The sequence below is a fragment of the Salvelinus alpinus genome, chromosome 23 (assembly GCF_045679555.1).
Source record: "Salvelinus alpinus chromosome 23, SLU_Salpinus.1, whole genome shotgun sequence".
NCBI classification, from domain to species: domain Eukaryota; kingdom Metazoa; phylum Chordata; class Actinopteri; order Salmoniformes; family Salmonidae; genus Salvelinus; species Salvelinus alpinus.
The window spans coordinates 40,499,238-40,514,731 of NC_092108.1; the positions used below are offsets into that span (position 1 = coordinate 40,499,238).

The 15,494-nt window shown below is 45.4% G+C and overlaps 1 pseudogene; it reads right to left on the bottom strand.

Annotated features, from left to right (window-relative positions):
- Positions 1-304: 304 nt before the first annotated feature.
- On the bottom strand, positions 305-15,379 carry LOC139551271 (nucleoprotein TPR-like; annotated as a pseudogene).
- Positions 15,380-15,494: the final 115 nt, after the last annotated feature.

A 15,494-nucleotide genomic window follows, 5' to 3' on the forward strand; every position in this document is an offset into this window, starting at 1 on the left:
CCCCCTGACAGGGGTCCAGGCTGAGGCTGGGGACGGAGGAGGAGGAGGAGGTAGAGAAGGAAAAGGAAAAGGTGGTAGAGTACTAGGGGTAGGCTGTAGTAGTTCTCTTGGGGGGGCTCCTGACTTGCAGACAGCCTCTGTGGGATAAACAACCACAAGGACACTAAATTAGACAAAACATTTTTGCACAGCTGATTCAGAGTACATTTTGAGTATTGTATTTGAGTATCAAGCTTGTTAGTACAGGTTACATCTGAATATCTGTATCTATGTCTGAAAGCCCATGTTTTTCTGGATCAGGATCTTACCTGTGTGGGTTGGGGTCCCAGGCTGAATGTAGAGGAGTGGGGGCAGGGGGTCGGCAGGGAATGGACTGGGGCAGGCACCCCTGACAGGGGTCCAGGCTGAGGCTGGGGACGGAGGAGGAGGAGGAGGTAGAGAAGGAAAAGGAAAAGGTGGTAGAGTACTAGGGGTAGGCTGTAGTAGTTCTCTTGGGGGGGGTTCGGACATGGCCATGGGCAAGGACTTGTGGTGCTGCTGCTCCCCTCACCTGGAAGCAGAGGAAAGGACTCATGTCTCGGACTCTGATACGGCAGGCACTAAGTCACACACATCTGCCCGAAGTTTCTATTCACTTCTATCTGTTTCTTTTCCCAGCATGGAAAGTGAAAGATGAATTTTACATAATACAGAATCCATATTAGGAAGTCTCAATTGTCATACAAAATGCTCTCAGTTGTCGGACAAAACTCCCTCAGTCGTCAGTGTTTCATCTGCTGACAACTGAGGGACTTCCTAATATGAATCCCGTACTAAACAGTCCATCTCTCCCTCACCGCTCTGTGAGTCGGCCTGTTTCTGGGAGCTGGAGTCTGTAGCTCCCATGCTCTCCTCGAACTCCGAAGCAGGCTCCAAGGTCTCAGGGACCGTCACGTTTCCCTTTCCTTCGTACAGCTCGTTGGTGTCTCCGCTCCCCTCGTAGCTCTCCTCTTCTCCCATCCCCTGGTCGTCATCATCATCCTTCTCTTCCTCTACCTCATAGTAGGAAAATATAAAATATGAATTTCAATTGCTTTAATATATAAATCAAATGTACTTATCAACTGGGGTTCCACCTTCAGAGGACTGCAGCCCTGCAGGGGTAACACACATAGGGGTTCAAGGTCAGGTTAAAAGTATACTGTCTACTGCTGCCCTGGGGACAGTATACTATCTATTGCTGCCCTGGGGACAGTATACCAACTATTGCTGCCCTGGGGACAGTATACTATATATTGCTGCCCTGGGGGACAGGATACCATCTATTGCTGCCCTGGGGACAGTATACCATCTATTGCTGCCCTGGGGACAGTATACCATCTATTGCTGCCCTGGGGGGCAGTATACCATCTATTGCTGCCCTGGGGGGCAGTATACCATCTATTGCTGCCCTGGGGACAGTATACTATCTATTGCTGCCCTGGGGACAGTGTACCCTCTATTGCTGCCCTGGGGGACACTATACTATCTATTGCTGCCCTGGGTTGGCAGTATACTATCTAGTGCTGTCCTGGGGGGCAGTATAATATCTATTGCTGCCCTGGGGGTTAGTATACTATCCATTTTTGCCTTGGGTGGCAGTATAATATCTATTCCTGCCCTGGGGGCAGTATACCATCTATTGCTGCCCTGGGTTGGCAGTATACCATCTATTGCTGCCCTGGGGTCAGTATACTATCTATTGCTGCCCTGGGGACAGTATACTATCTATTGCTGCCCTGGGGGGCAGTATACTATCTATTGCTGCCCTGGGGGGCAGTATACCATCTATTGCTGCCCTGGGGACAGTATACTATCTATTGCTGCCCTGGGGACAGTATACTATCTATTGCTGCCCTGGGGGACACTATACTATCTATTGCTGCCCTGGGTTGGCAGTATACTATCTATTGCTGCCCTGGGTTGGCAGTATACCATCTATTGCTGCCCTGGGTTGGCAGTATACCATCTATTGCTGCCCTGGGGACAGTATACTATCTATTGCTGCCCTGGGGACAGTATACTATCTATTGCTGCCCCGGGGACAGTATACTATCTATTGCTGCCCTGGGTGACAGTATACCATCTTATGCCGAATATATAATACCGAGCCACTCCTCCCACCTTCCTGGCTGTCAGACTGTGTATGGGGCATGACAGTGGCCGTGGGGGTGGGCACCGTGACGGGAACCATGGGTCGGATGCTGGCTCTGGGGGTGGACTTGCTCCCAGGCATCGGGGAAGGTTTACTGGGGGCACCACCCGCCACCGGGGTGGGCTTGATGTTGGCGGTGGGGGGCTGCTCTGAAGAGCTGGAAGAACCACTGTTTGGTAAGAAACGGGAGAAACAAACTATGGTGTTAAGAGTTGGGTACGTGTCCGTTATTTTTGACTTTTGATTTCAAAACAGTATTTATTTTAAGAGTGTATGATTCAGACATATTTCTACCATCCCGTCTGCAGCTTGGTTAGTCCTCTGGCTGACATGCCTCTGTTCTGGAGCTCTCTGCTGCTGCTGCTGCGTTGTTACCCTGGTCGCGGGGCTCGTCCCTCTGAGGTTGTTCGTTGCAGTGGTCTTTGAGTTCCCTTATCTCTCGGTCCTGTAGGTGGAGACGGCCCTCATACCAGGACTTGAGGGAGCTGACGCACCTCCTGCTCCTCCTGCTGCTGCTTCATATCCTCCACCTCCTTGGCCAGCTGCTCCTTTGCAACTGGGACACACACCGATACACACACACACAACATTTCATTGAATCAAATGACCTAAATATGTCTTAGAGGTCATGACACAAATATCCCAGATAGTTCTCACATCATTTAAATAATTTCTTTAAATCTGGACTACAAAAACATGCGAGAGACATACACTGAACAAAAATATAAACGCAACATGCAACAATTTCAAAGACTACAGTTCATATAATTGAAATAAATGCATTAGGCCCTAATCTATGGATTTCACAACTGGGAATACAGATATACATCTATTGGTCAGATACATAAAAATAAATAAAAAAAGGTAGGGACGTGGATCAGAAAACCAGTCAGTACCTGGTGTGACCACCATTTGCCTCATGCAGCGTGACATCTCCTTTGCATAGAGTTGATTAGGCTGTTGATTGTGGCCTGTGGAATTTTGTCCCACTCTTTAATGGCTGTGCGAAGTTGCTGGATATTGGTGGGAACTGGAACACGCTGTTGTACAAGTCGATCCACAGCATCCCAAACATGCTCAAGGGGGAATTTCTGGTGAGTATGCAGGCCACAGAAAAATGGGACATTTTCAGCTTCCAGGAATTGTGTACAGATCCTTGCGACATGGGGCCATGCATTATCATACTGAAACATGAGGTGATGGCGGCAGATGAATGGCACGACAATGGGCCTCAGGATCTTGTCACGGTATCTCTGTGCATTCAAATTGGCATCGATAAAATACAATTGTGTTCGTTGTCTGTAGCTTATGCCTGCCCTAAACATAACCCCACCATAGGGCACTCCGTTCACAACGTTGACATCAGCAAACCACTGACCCACACGACGCCATACACATTGTTAGTCATCTACAGTTGAAACCGGGATTCATCCGTAAAGCACACACTTTTCCAGCGTGCCAGTGGACATCGAAGGTGAACATTTGCCCACGACGCCTAATTGCAGTCAGGTCAAGACTGAGGACGACGAGCACGCATGTGAGCTTCCCTGAGACGGTTTCTGACAATTTGTGGAGAAATTCTTTGGTTGTGCAAACCCACAGTTTCATCAGCTGTCTGGGTGGCTGGTCTCCGGTGAAGAAGCCGGATGTGGAGGTCCTGGGCTGGCGTAGTTACACGTGGTCTGAGGTTGTGAGGCCAGTTGGATGTACTGCCAAATTCTGACAATTGTGTTTGTGTTGTTTGACAAAACTGCACATTTAAAGTGGCCTTTCATTGTCCCCAGCACAAGGTGCACTTGTGTAATGATCATGCTGTTCAATCAGCTTCTTGATTTTCCACTGTTGAGCTGGTTGAGCTTCTGCTTGGAACCCATGGAGGCCTTCTTGGTCTTCTCCTCCTCGTCGGCCATCTGTTGCCGTAGCGGCTCCTCCGGGGCCGTCTTCTCCTGCTGCTCCTGTCTCAGCCTGGTCACCTCCCCCTGGGCCTGGGTAGACTGCTCCGGGATGCGGGTCACCTCCTGCTTCAGACCCCCCATCTCCATGTCGCGCTCACTCACAGTCTAACATGTTGATGGAGAAGAAGAATACTTTATTCATCCATACGAGACATATGTGCCTGCTGCCATTAGAGGGGCTTTTGGGGGTCAAATGTTTTGTAATGATGTATGGTGAATGAGGTACAGTAAAAAGACAAGAGGGATGATCCAGAACCAGGGTGGACAAGAACCATGACAAACAATCATGCCCCTTCTCTAAAAAAAAAACACAACCCTTTTTTGTTGAAATTCAAATACAATCAAAGGTTCATAACTTCAGTCTTTGATATGGACAATATGACAGTACCTATCTGATCATAACGGATGGTTCTCTAACGAGCAACTTAAATGGCTCCATACATACTGTGTAGGTCTTCAATTACCTTCTGCATGCTAACTTTACTTGACTCTATGGAGGCACTGGCTCCATACACATAAAGTACATTACTAGTACCTTCTGTATGCCCTCCAGTTGTCCCTCCAGGTCTTTGATTTTGGTCTCGGGCCTGGCTGAGGGACTTCTTCAGGCTCTGGATCTCCTGGGCCGAGGCCTACTGAGCCTGCTGGACCTGCAGTTGAGCCTCCTGCACCTCCTCCTGGGCTGGCTTGGCTGCTGCTTCTGCCACCAGCTGATAAGAGATGGATGGGAAGCGGAGAGGAGCATAGCATTAGAATGGAACAGAATTAGTCAGTCAGTGAAGGTTTGACTGGCCCCTGTCATTGTAGATGCACACACATGATACAGCAAGTGCAGGTACAGCTTAAAACAAGTTAAAACGTGCAGGCTCAACAAATGTACACAAAGGCATGCAAACACACACACGAATCCCCGATCCCACACAAACACTACCCCCACCGCACCCTCCCACACACCTTGTCAAGCTGCATCTACAGCGTCTCGTACTGGGTATTGTAACAGCGGCCGCTCATCTTGACCTGCGTGATGGTCTTGGCCTTCTCCTGGATGTCCAGGTTCTTGGCGTCCAGCTCCTTCTTGGTAGCTTCCCTCTCAGTGGTCACCTTGCACAGGGTCTCCCTCAGGTTCTGTATCTGGCTCTGGTCACTGACGCGTTGGTTCTATGGAGGAGGGGAGTAAGTACAGAGTAGGTACAGAGTCTAGTGTGGAGAATTCTGGATTAGAAAATTACTGGACAAAAATCTTTTGGACAGAAATCTCTTGGACAGTTTATAATTGAGTTTATAGTCGAGTTGAGCCTACTCAACTATTACATTTCGATTCGGTTTCTGAAATCGACTTGGAAACTGAATGAATTGTTCCCAACCCGTGTGTGTGTGTGTGTGTGTGTGTGTGTGTGTGTGTGTGTGTGTGTGTGTGTGTGTGTGTGTGTGTGTGTGTGTGTGTGTGTGTGTGTGTGTGTGTGTGTGTGTGTGTGTGTGTGTGTGTGTGTGTGTGTGGGTGTGTGTGTGTGTGTGTGTGAGTGTACATGTGTGTTTTATCATTCTAAAATGACACATAGAAACAGAGTGAGTGGAAAATTGCATGTCACAACTTATCTGGGTGATTGGTGCATTTTTTGCGTTAAAGTGAATTTAAACTCCTCTGCGCCTCAATTGGTAGAGCATGACGCTTACAACGCTAGGATTGTGGGTTCGATTGCCGCTGGGACCATCCATATGAGAATTATATGCACGCATGACTAAGTCGATTTGGATAAAGCTGTCAACTAAATGGCATTTATTTATTTAACTCCGCCACTGTTAATGGTTCCAATGTGAAACAGATTTCACTTGATGCACAGTACATCCATTCATTTGACTCTTTCGTTGACATGGTAATTCTGAATCATACAAATACAATTTCAACCACGGACCATCAAATAATTGACATATATATATTACTCTTATAGATTTTCCAAGTGGGCAAGGATATTGGAAATGTAATCAAAGCTGATTGGGTGATAACTTGTTTTTAACTAGGACAGAAGAATTTGTAACTGACTTTTTCCTCCAACATAACATAGGGACAGCAGATCCCCTTATTGTATGGGACACTTAAAATGTGCCTTGCAATTCAATACTCATCTCTAACACAAAAGCAATTTAGATCAAAAGAGTCCATAATTAACAAAGGATATTGAAGGACTAACAGTACAGTTAGATGGCAATAAAACTGTACCATAGAGGTTCAGAATAAGTTAGAGGAAAAACAAAAACAATGGAGGAACTTATTCAAGAAAGATCAAGTGTAAAATATCATAAAAAATAAAGCGAACTGGATGGAATATGGGGAAAAATGCACCAAATTATTTTCAATCTTTAACATAGAAATGCCACCAAAAAGAATTTACTGAAACTTGTTACATGATTCTCCAAATGATATTTTGAAAGAGGAAGTAAAGTACTTTAAGAATATGTTTTCATTTCAGTCTCCTCCATCTCCACTAACCGAAGCTAATTGTATGGATTTTCTTTCTATGAATAATGTAAAATTAACAGCTGTGCAGAAAGACTCATGTGAAGGCCAAATTACAGAGGAGGAACTTCTTGACGCAATTTAAGCCTTTAAGGCTTGGAAAACTCCAGGGCTGGATGGTATACCAGTGGAGGTATACCAAACCTTTTTTGATATACTCAGAGAACCTTTCTTAGCATGTTTTAACCACTCCTATATAAATGGCAGATTATCAGATACACAACAAGGTCTGATTTCATTATTACTGAAAAAGGACCCAAGTGGTAAATATAAAGATCCAGTCCGTTTAAAGAATTGGAGGCCTCTTACACTTCAGTGTAATTCTAGCAAAATGCATAGTGCATAGAATTTAAAAGGTATTGTAGGATATTATTCATTCTAAATCAGACAGTTTTTTTTACATGGACGATACATTGGAGATAATATAAGACAAGTACTGGAAACAATAGAACACAATCAAAAATCTGGGAAACCAGGCCTGGTATTCATAGCCGACTTCGAAAAGGCTTTTGATAAAGTACGACTGGAAAGAATTCAAACCCCTTGACTTTTTCCACATTTTGTTACAACCTTATTCTAAATTTGATACAATTGATTTTTTTCTTCATCCGTCTACACCCAATAATGACAAAGCAAAAAAAAAAAGTTATAACATACTGAAATATCACATTTACATAAGTATTCAGACCCTTTACTCAGTACTTTGTTAATTAAAGCACCTTTGGCAGCGATTACAGCCTCGAGTCTTCTTGGGTATGACGCTGCAAGCTTGGCACACCTGTATTTGGGGAGTTTCTCCCATTCTTCTCTACAGATCCTCTCAAGCTCTGTCAGGACGGATGGGGAGCGTGGCTGTATTTGCTTTGTCATTATGGGACAGTGTGCATTGATTGATGAAGGATAAAAAAAAAAAAAATTTTTTTAGAATAAGTCTGTAACGTAACAAAATGTGGAAAAAGTCAATATGTCTGAATACTTTCTGAATGCACATTGCGATTTGACTTGCGATTTAGATCAAAACACTTGGTTGAACTGTTGGAACTATGGAAATAGAATGATTATTTTAATTATATTGTTTAAATATAATAGTGGGCATTTTGAATACAGTAGTGTTTGACATGAGAACGAATGAAAATGCCAGGGGGGAGATATTGTGACATGGTAGGAACCAAAGTTTCGGTCAGTGTTTCCTAGGGGACCCTATAATCTTTGGCTACATTAAATGTTTTCTCTTAGCTACTTTATGTAGCTAACATAGTGATGCTTTACCTAATCCTCTTTGGTTTAGAAAATACTGTTACACAATAGGCTTGATAATGTCGGTTATCTTTTATATAAATAAAAATAAAGAATTGTATACAAATTGTCTTTTTTCTATGAGGTGTGTGTGTGTACTGACCTGGCCATCTCAGCCTTCAGTCTCCCGGCCTCCTCAGAGAGCTGCTGGATGCGTTTGAGGTGGGCCTCCCTCTCAGAGTGTAGCTTCTTTTTCTCCTCCTGGCCCGTGTCTTTCTGAAGGCTCACAAGGTGCTGTGGGGCAGATACACATACAATCACAATCAGACCCCACCTTCTAGGTTTAGACTCAAGTGTAGACTAAAGGTTTGGACTCAAGTATAGACTCAAGTATAGACTCAAGTGTAGACTCAAGTGTAGGACTCAAGTGTAGGACTCAAGTGTAGGAGGACTCAAGTGTAGGAGGACTCAAGTGTAGGAGGACTCAAGTGTAGGAGGACTCAAGTGTAGGAGGACTCAAGTGTAGGAGGACTCAAGTGTAGGACTCAAGTAACGTTAAAAAGCCTGGGACAAACCTTGGTGACTGTCAAAATGGATACTGTCATGATGACACACAACCATAGAAACAGGCACAGAGCCTCTACCCACGACTCTGGTAACACACCAGAATGCTTCAGCTCAAACTCAAAAATAACATTTCAAAAGGCCCTTTAGGTTTTCCTGGCACGGATAACGCACCCACCGAGGTTGACCTCTGACCTGTGCGTGGGTCTTCCAGCTTTTGATGTCCTCCTCCAGCAGCTTCTTCTCAGCCTGCAACATGCCATTCTTCTTCATTCAGCTCAAGAGTTGGAGTCCTGCAGGGGAGGGATGTCCGCCAACTAGCTTACGCATCTGGGAAAGACAGGGAGATGGTGGTAAACACTCACTTCACATGAGGAAAAGAGCACTTTGTCAGTATTTGTTTAGAAGCAAGGGTTCTTAGTGTACAGCATCAAAGCAATGGAGTTTTATGAAACTATTAAAATGTCTGAAGTACCAGATTCATATTCAGGGATGTGGTCAATAGGCAACAGACTGTTTCAGAAAACAACACAAGGATACCTATTAAACATTGAAGAGTATTACTGCAGTTGACTAGCATCTTTAGAAACAAATCCTGTCGCGAGTACCAATTATTAACGGGGATGTTTTAAAGACTCAACAGAAAGTGTATAGTCCTTACTTTGGCCTGGGTCTGGTGCAGCTCCTGCTCCAGCCTCTCCTCCTTCAGCATCTTGTTGGTCTCCACCGGCACGTTCATGTTCCCCATCCTCTTCTTCATCATGCAGCGTCAACGTCTTCACGGTCAGCTGGGGGGCAGAGAGGGAAACAGGAGAGTTGGTGCGCAAACGCATAACATCAGAACTATTACAGGGCAAAAAAAGCATTTTATCAGAGGTCAATGGCCAATTGTACAGAACAAACTGCACCAAGACAACAAACAATTTCACCTGTTTTAATGCAACAGAAAATTGCCAACGCTATCTCTATAAGCATATTACTACTATTTAGTTACAGATCCCAGCTGTGTGTGCAATGACTTCAGACCACTGTCCCCGATATCTACAGCAGCTCAAACGCTTCATGTCTTTCTTCCTCTCAAGTCTCACCTGTAGCTTTTCCTCTCTCTGCACTGAGGCTCTCCTGTAGCTCCTTCAGCGCTCGGTCCTGGTGTTCAACTCGTTGTTTGTAGCATAGTGTCTCCACCTCGGCCACCTCAAACTGTGTCTCTGCGACCTCCTTCTCACGACGCACAAACCTGCAGGAGGAAAGGTCAGAGCAGGCTTAACAAACTGCTTACTCACTAAAGTACTGGTTCGGAACAGCTTTAGTGGATCTCCATTAGTTGTTGTAGGGTCGGTTTTCCAGACAACGATTAAGCTTAGTCTTGGACTTAAAAGCATGCTTTAAATGTAGAACACTTTTTTGAACAAGGCTTAATCTAGTCTGGGAAACGTGGTGTATAATGTCTTAGTGTGGTATTTTAGTTTTGCAATCAGGAAATTCAGGTGACCGCAGATATAGTATAATAATAATGAATCATTATTATTTATTGTGTGTCCCTTTCGGGAAATTTGTCTTGCACCTCAACAAACAGCAGCACAGCATCACCAATAGGTGCATAAATACATACATACAATCACAAGCAATATATGTGTAATAACACATACATCTTATACAGGTCAGCACAACCATGTATCAAGTACTGGATCTGTAAAGGAATTGGCACAGTAAGCAAAGTCCTATCCCCATCTACTACCTGACAATCTCCAGGATTTGTTCCTGGGACTTGCCCTCCTCACTGAAGGACAGGTAGAGGCTGCTCATCCTGGAGGCTGCTGCAGCACCGTGGCCGCCATCTTGGCTCCCAGGCTCTCGATCTGCTGGTGCAGCAGGCCGTTCTGCTTGTGCCGCTCGTCTGCCTGCTTCTGCTGCTTGGACAGATCATTCTTGAGGGTAGAGGGATAGAGAGATTCTAAGACTTCGGGCCCTGACCTTTGTACTTTCACAGAGATAACGTTGGTCATGCGGTAAGTCAGGCCTGGGGTGCATAACACTTCAACAGGAACTTACGGAGCCATGAATCTCTGATCATTTCAATATGTTGGGTACATTAAGTATTTGGCAAAATACTGACCAAATCACATTGCCATTTTTGGCAGTTACTAACGTTGCAACACTATTATTCCATATTGTGGATATCATACGACCCTCCCCATCAAGAGCCTCATCTCTTCCGTCGAGCCCAGTCTCTCCATTCATCCCCCTTTGGCTGTCCCCTTCAACCTTCTACCAAACCTACATGGAGTTTCTTCTCCAGCTGGTTGCAGTTCTGAAGCTGTGTGGTGGTCTGTTTGGCCTTTTCCTCCAGCTGCTTCCTGCTCTGGTTCCCCTGCGGGCCCTGCCGCTTGGCCGTCTGCAGCGCCTCCACTTCGGCCACATGTAGCATCAGCTCCCGCTCGTACTTGTTCTGGGGCTCTGTCGTCAGCTTGCCCTGAGAGGGGGGTTGGGGGAGAGAAGGATGAAGAGACATTTAGCGCAGAGTTCAGAGAATGAAGAAGTGAAAGACTATTGGTATAATGCAATGTCTTGAAATCGGTTAGTCAAAGTTTTACTTTCTCACTTCTAATTGTGTTTTCTCCAAGATGGACCCGTAAGAAACACCCAAGGCAGCTGGTGCAGTCCTTAAATTCTCAATCCATTCAAAGAGAGCATCTGACCAGGTACTGGCTGATCCAGGATCAGTTTGTGTAGCCAGGTCCAGCTCTGCAAGTGCTTTCGCCAACTCCTCTTACTTACGATAGTCGGAGGAGTTGGCTAAAGCACATTCTGATCTGATCCAGGGACAGTTTGAGGCCAACCTGTTGCAGGCTGTCCTGTATGGCCTTCTGTTCCAGGGTCACAGCTGAAGCCTTCCTCCTCATCACCTCCTGGAGCTCTGACTGCATGTTCCTCATGGTCCTCTTCGGCTCATTCACCTGGGGAGAGGAGGGTGTGAGTGGAGGATGGCAGAGAAGGGAGACTCATTGAGCCCAGAATAACATGCCCGTTCTAAGAAGGTTTACAAGGGACAATACATGAATACATTTAACAGAAGCTGTGGCTTTTAATGTTCTGTAGCAGTATTTTGGAACAAAATACTAATTGGCCATCTTACCTGTTTTTCCAAAATGTCCACAGCGTTCCTCTTCTCCTCCCGGAGGTCTGTTTCTCCTCAGCATTCACTAGCTTCTTCTCCAGCCCACGCTGAAAATCCTGGGCTTCCTTCAGACGATTCTCCACGGGGACACGAGACTAAAACAAAGGGTGGAGAGGATGTAAGACATTAAGGGAATTCAAGCATCAAATTATAATCTGGTTTGGACTCTACTGGTACCTGTGGTTCAGCCCCAAACTGTTAATTGTGTAGGGAAGAGGTTAGTCAATAGTACGAGGAAATGAATGGCAAATTTCAATGGCAAAGTATGGGGAGGTTTTAACGTTCAGGGTCAGTTTGTACAGAGTTTAATGAGACAGGCTACTTACTCTGTTATATTATTAAACAAAACAACACTGTACCACAGAACAGAATCAGAACCAAATGAATTGGAACCTTTCTTCGTGCAGTACCTGTTTCGCTGAGCACCACAGTGCGGTACTGCTCTGAATTGGTGTTGGCGTTCTGCAGACGCTCCTGCCGGTCACTTGATCTGCTTTTCGGCCTACTGCAGATGCCCGCGCGCCTCCTCTATTTTCTCCTGCAGCTTGGCCTGGGCCTCCTAGTTCAGCCTGGGACTGGGATTTAGGGTCGGAGATGGAGCGGTCACCGGAGCTTCAAACACAATCACATGAAGACAAACCAGAGAGAGAATGCGATGTAGAGGCCAGAAAAAGCATTTTCAAAATGAGAGGTTTGTAATGTAAACTCCTAATGCATTTGCAATAACAGTTGCTATCCTGAAATGTCTCAGCCATACATTTTTGATTGGATGACACATATTGTTGAGATTCCCCAACAGAACCCAGCTCGCAGTGCCAATGCCTACCTCCAAGTGGCACTCTGATGGGAACCCTGGAGTTGGTCTGACCCTGGCCCTGGCCTAGACTCAGACCTGAACTCTGACCCTGCAGGTCCTGGTTTTGACCCCGATTCTGGTTCTCAGTGTGGCTGAGCTGCTGCCTCAGTAGGTTCGCTTGCAGCTCAGCGTTCTTCAACAGCTCCTTGGTTTTCTGGTATGGAGACCACTGGGCCTCCAGCTGCTTCTTGGCCCCCAGCAGTTGAGCCTGAGGGAGTGTAATAAAATAAGAATTGGTGGAGGAAGGAGAGGGGGCCTAAGTGATGTGATCATAAACGCCACTGAAGATCTATTATGCTCTTGGTCACTTCCAGAACGAAAGGGTTTGTGAAGGAGAAACGGGACGAAAAAGCGACAGAGATGAGATAAAGGAGACAGAGAGGAATAGTCCTGTGTGGCTCAGTTGGTAGAGCATGGCACTTCGATTCTCACGGGTGTAAAAGTACCAGATAAAAAAATAGAGACATTTATGCACACATAAAGTTAATCTGGATAAGAGTGTATGCTAAACAACTAACATGAATAAAGACGACCACTGTCAGAAAGAATGAGGCAAGGAAAGTAAATTGGGTGGTGAGAAAAAAATACTTCAGTGTATCTGTACTTCTTGGTTGTGGCCCAGCACGTGCCTCTGCTCTACCTCCTCAGCCGGTTTCTTCTTAAACTGTGTGTGCTCTCTCTCCAGTCTCTCTATCTGGCGGTTCAGACACTGCCTGGTCTCTGTCTCTGTACACTCCATCGTCAGCTAGGGGACAAGAGCAAGGCAGGGATGGAGATGGTTTCTTTACGATTATGGGAAGAGTGTATTGGACTTGAAATGGGGGAGACAGTCTGTGTGCCTGGTTAGACTTGACTTGGGTAAGAGCAGCGCGGTGTGTGTGCGTACCTGAAACAGACTTGAGGTGTGTGTGTGTGTGTGTGTGTGTGTGTGTGTGTGTGTGTGTGTGTGTGTGTGTGTGTGTGTGTGTGTGTGTGTGTGTGTGTGTGTGTGTGTGTGTGTGTGTGTGTGTGTGTGTGTGTGTGTGTGTGTGTGTGTGTGTGTGTGTGTGTGTGTGTGTGTGTGTGTACATGTACCTGGTTAAACCTGGTGTGTTTGTACCTGGATAGATTTGAGGTTGATCAGCACTAGGTTTTGGTTGCGCTGCTCCTTCTCCTGGTTCAGTCTGGGCTCTGCTCATAGAGAGAGGAAATGGAGAGGACGGGGGGGAGAAATGATTTTGCACTAAATGCTTGTCAATCATAAAGGCCAAAGTTGACTTACTTCTGCCTCACATCCCTCTCTTACATACCCCATCCAAATTGTACTATCCCCACCTGGCCCAACCTTGACCTCCTAACCCCTGACCCCTTACCTCTGCCACGGTCAGTTTCTCATAGGTCCTGGGTCATGGTGTGGATGATCTGCTCGTGTTTCTGAGCCGTGGCAGCCATCTTCTGTCTCTTCTCGTGCAGCTCGGCGATCTCCCGCCTGTAGCCGTTCAGGTTCTCCTGCAGCATCTCATACCTGACAGAGAGAAAGACAAACATGGTTAGATTTACTTCAGCAGATGGACACTTCTTCCCAAAAAGATGTGTGTGTTCAGTGCATTCGAATAGGGAAAGTGGTAAAAGATCAATAGCCATATTTTCTCGGAATTGTCCAACATAAGTCAGGTGGAGTACTGAAAAAGCAATGCTGAGCATACACATCAGTATTGTCATTGGATTTTTCTTATTGCCTGGTTGTGGTTTAAGTTGTATTAAATTACCTCTTGGAGGCGAACCCCAGCTGTGTGGAGAGCTTTGCCTTCTGGAAGCGCACCTCAGACAGATGCTCTTGGAGCTTGACGTTCTGCTCGCTCAGGATTCTGTTTTTCTCCGCCTTCTCCTTCTTGAACGTGGTGAAGGAGTCGTTCAACTGGAACAAAGTTTAAAAAGATTTTGTTTAACTAAAAAGTGAAACGTTTGATCACCGTCATAAAAATTGTGTATTTACATGGTCGTTAAAGAGGTAGGTAGTGTACAGTGAATTAAAATGCCTGATGCAGTAACAAAATGTGGGAAATGTATTTCCTTACTGAATATTTAGGGGTTCACAGCGAAACTAGAGGCCATGAGTAACTTGGTCTAAAAGATTGGCACTGATTGACCTATAGATGGTGCTGTGAAACTTTGATGTAGGCTCTTTCCTCACACTGAACAAATTTGCCTCAAGGACCCATAAGGTCTGTCAGGATAGATTTTCCTCCATCTTGGACATTTTGGAAAACCTTTGAAAAACCTATCATAACCCATCATCCAAATAACACCAAATAAGGAGTATAGACCCATCTCTTGACTTAGTTTGAGATGGCCGAGTTATTGATAAATCAGGAAATCATATTTTAGGTGTCCATTTAAATCCTTTGCAAATCCCCTCCACAATGGCCTATCAAATTTAAACTTTTTTAGGTCTGTCAAATCAATGATGAACCATGTTACATTTGCCATTCATAGCTTAAAAAATAAGGAAACTAGCTGCCTACGGCCCAACAGGACCTGAATATCTACCCACTCTCTCCTCATCAGCCTCCCCCCCCCCCCCCCCCAACACACTGGAACAGTCAAATCTGCAACTGATATAATTACAGACGTTACTGCCTCTGCGCACTCATCCACAGACCCCTCCATTGATACATTTTGTCCAGCCCGCTCACACAGATACGTGAACATCTTCCAGTTAGCTTACTCAAAGTACCACCTCATGTTATTGCCTCTAATCTGCATACACACACCCATATTGACCTTACATCGAACCGGGAAATGATCACTCCCTATTGTGGATTCTCTCATCACTTCCCATTCACACCTCCCAGCCACCGCCGCATTTACCAATGTCAAGTCCAAGTATGTCTCTGTACATTGATTCTCGTCCCCCTCCCATCATTAACACATACTAATCCCCTGTAATCCATACATTCTTCAACTATGTTCCCATTATTATCTTCATGCGTACTTTCCCATATTTCATTATGGGCATTAATATCATCACACCATAT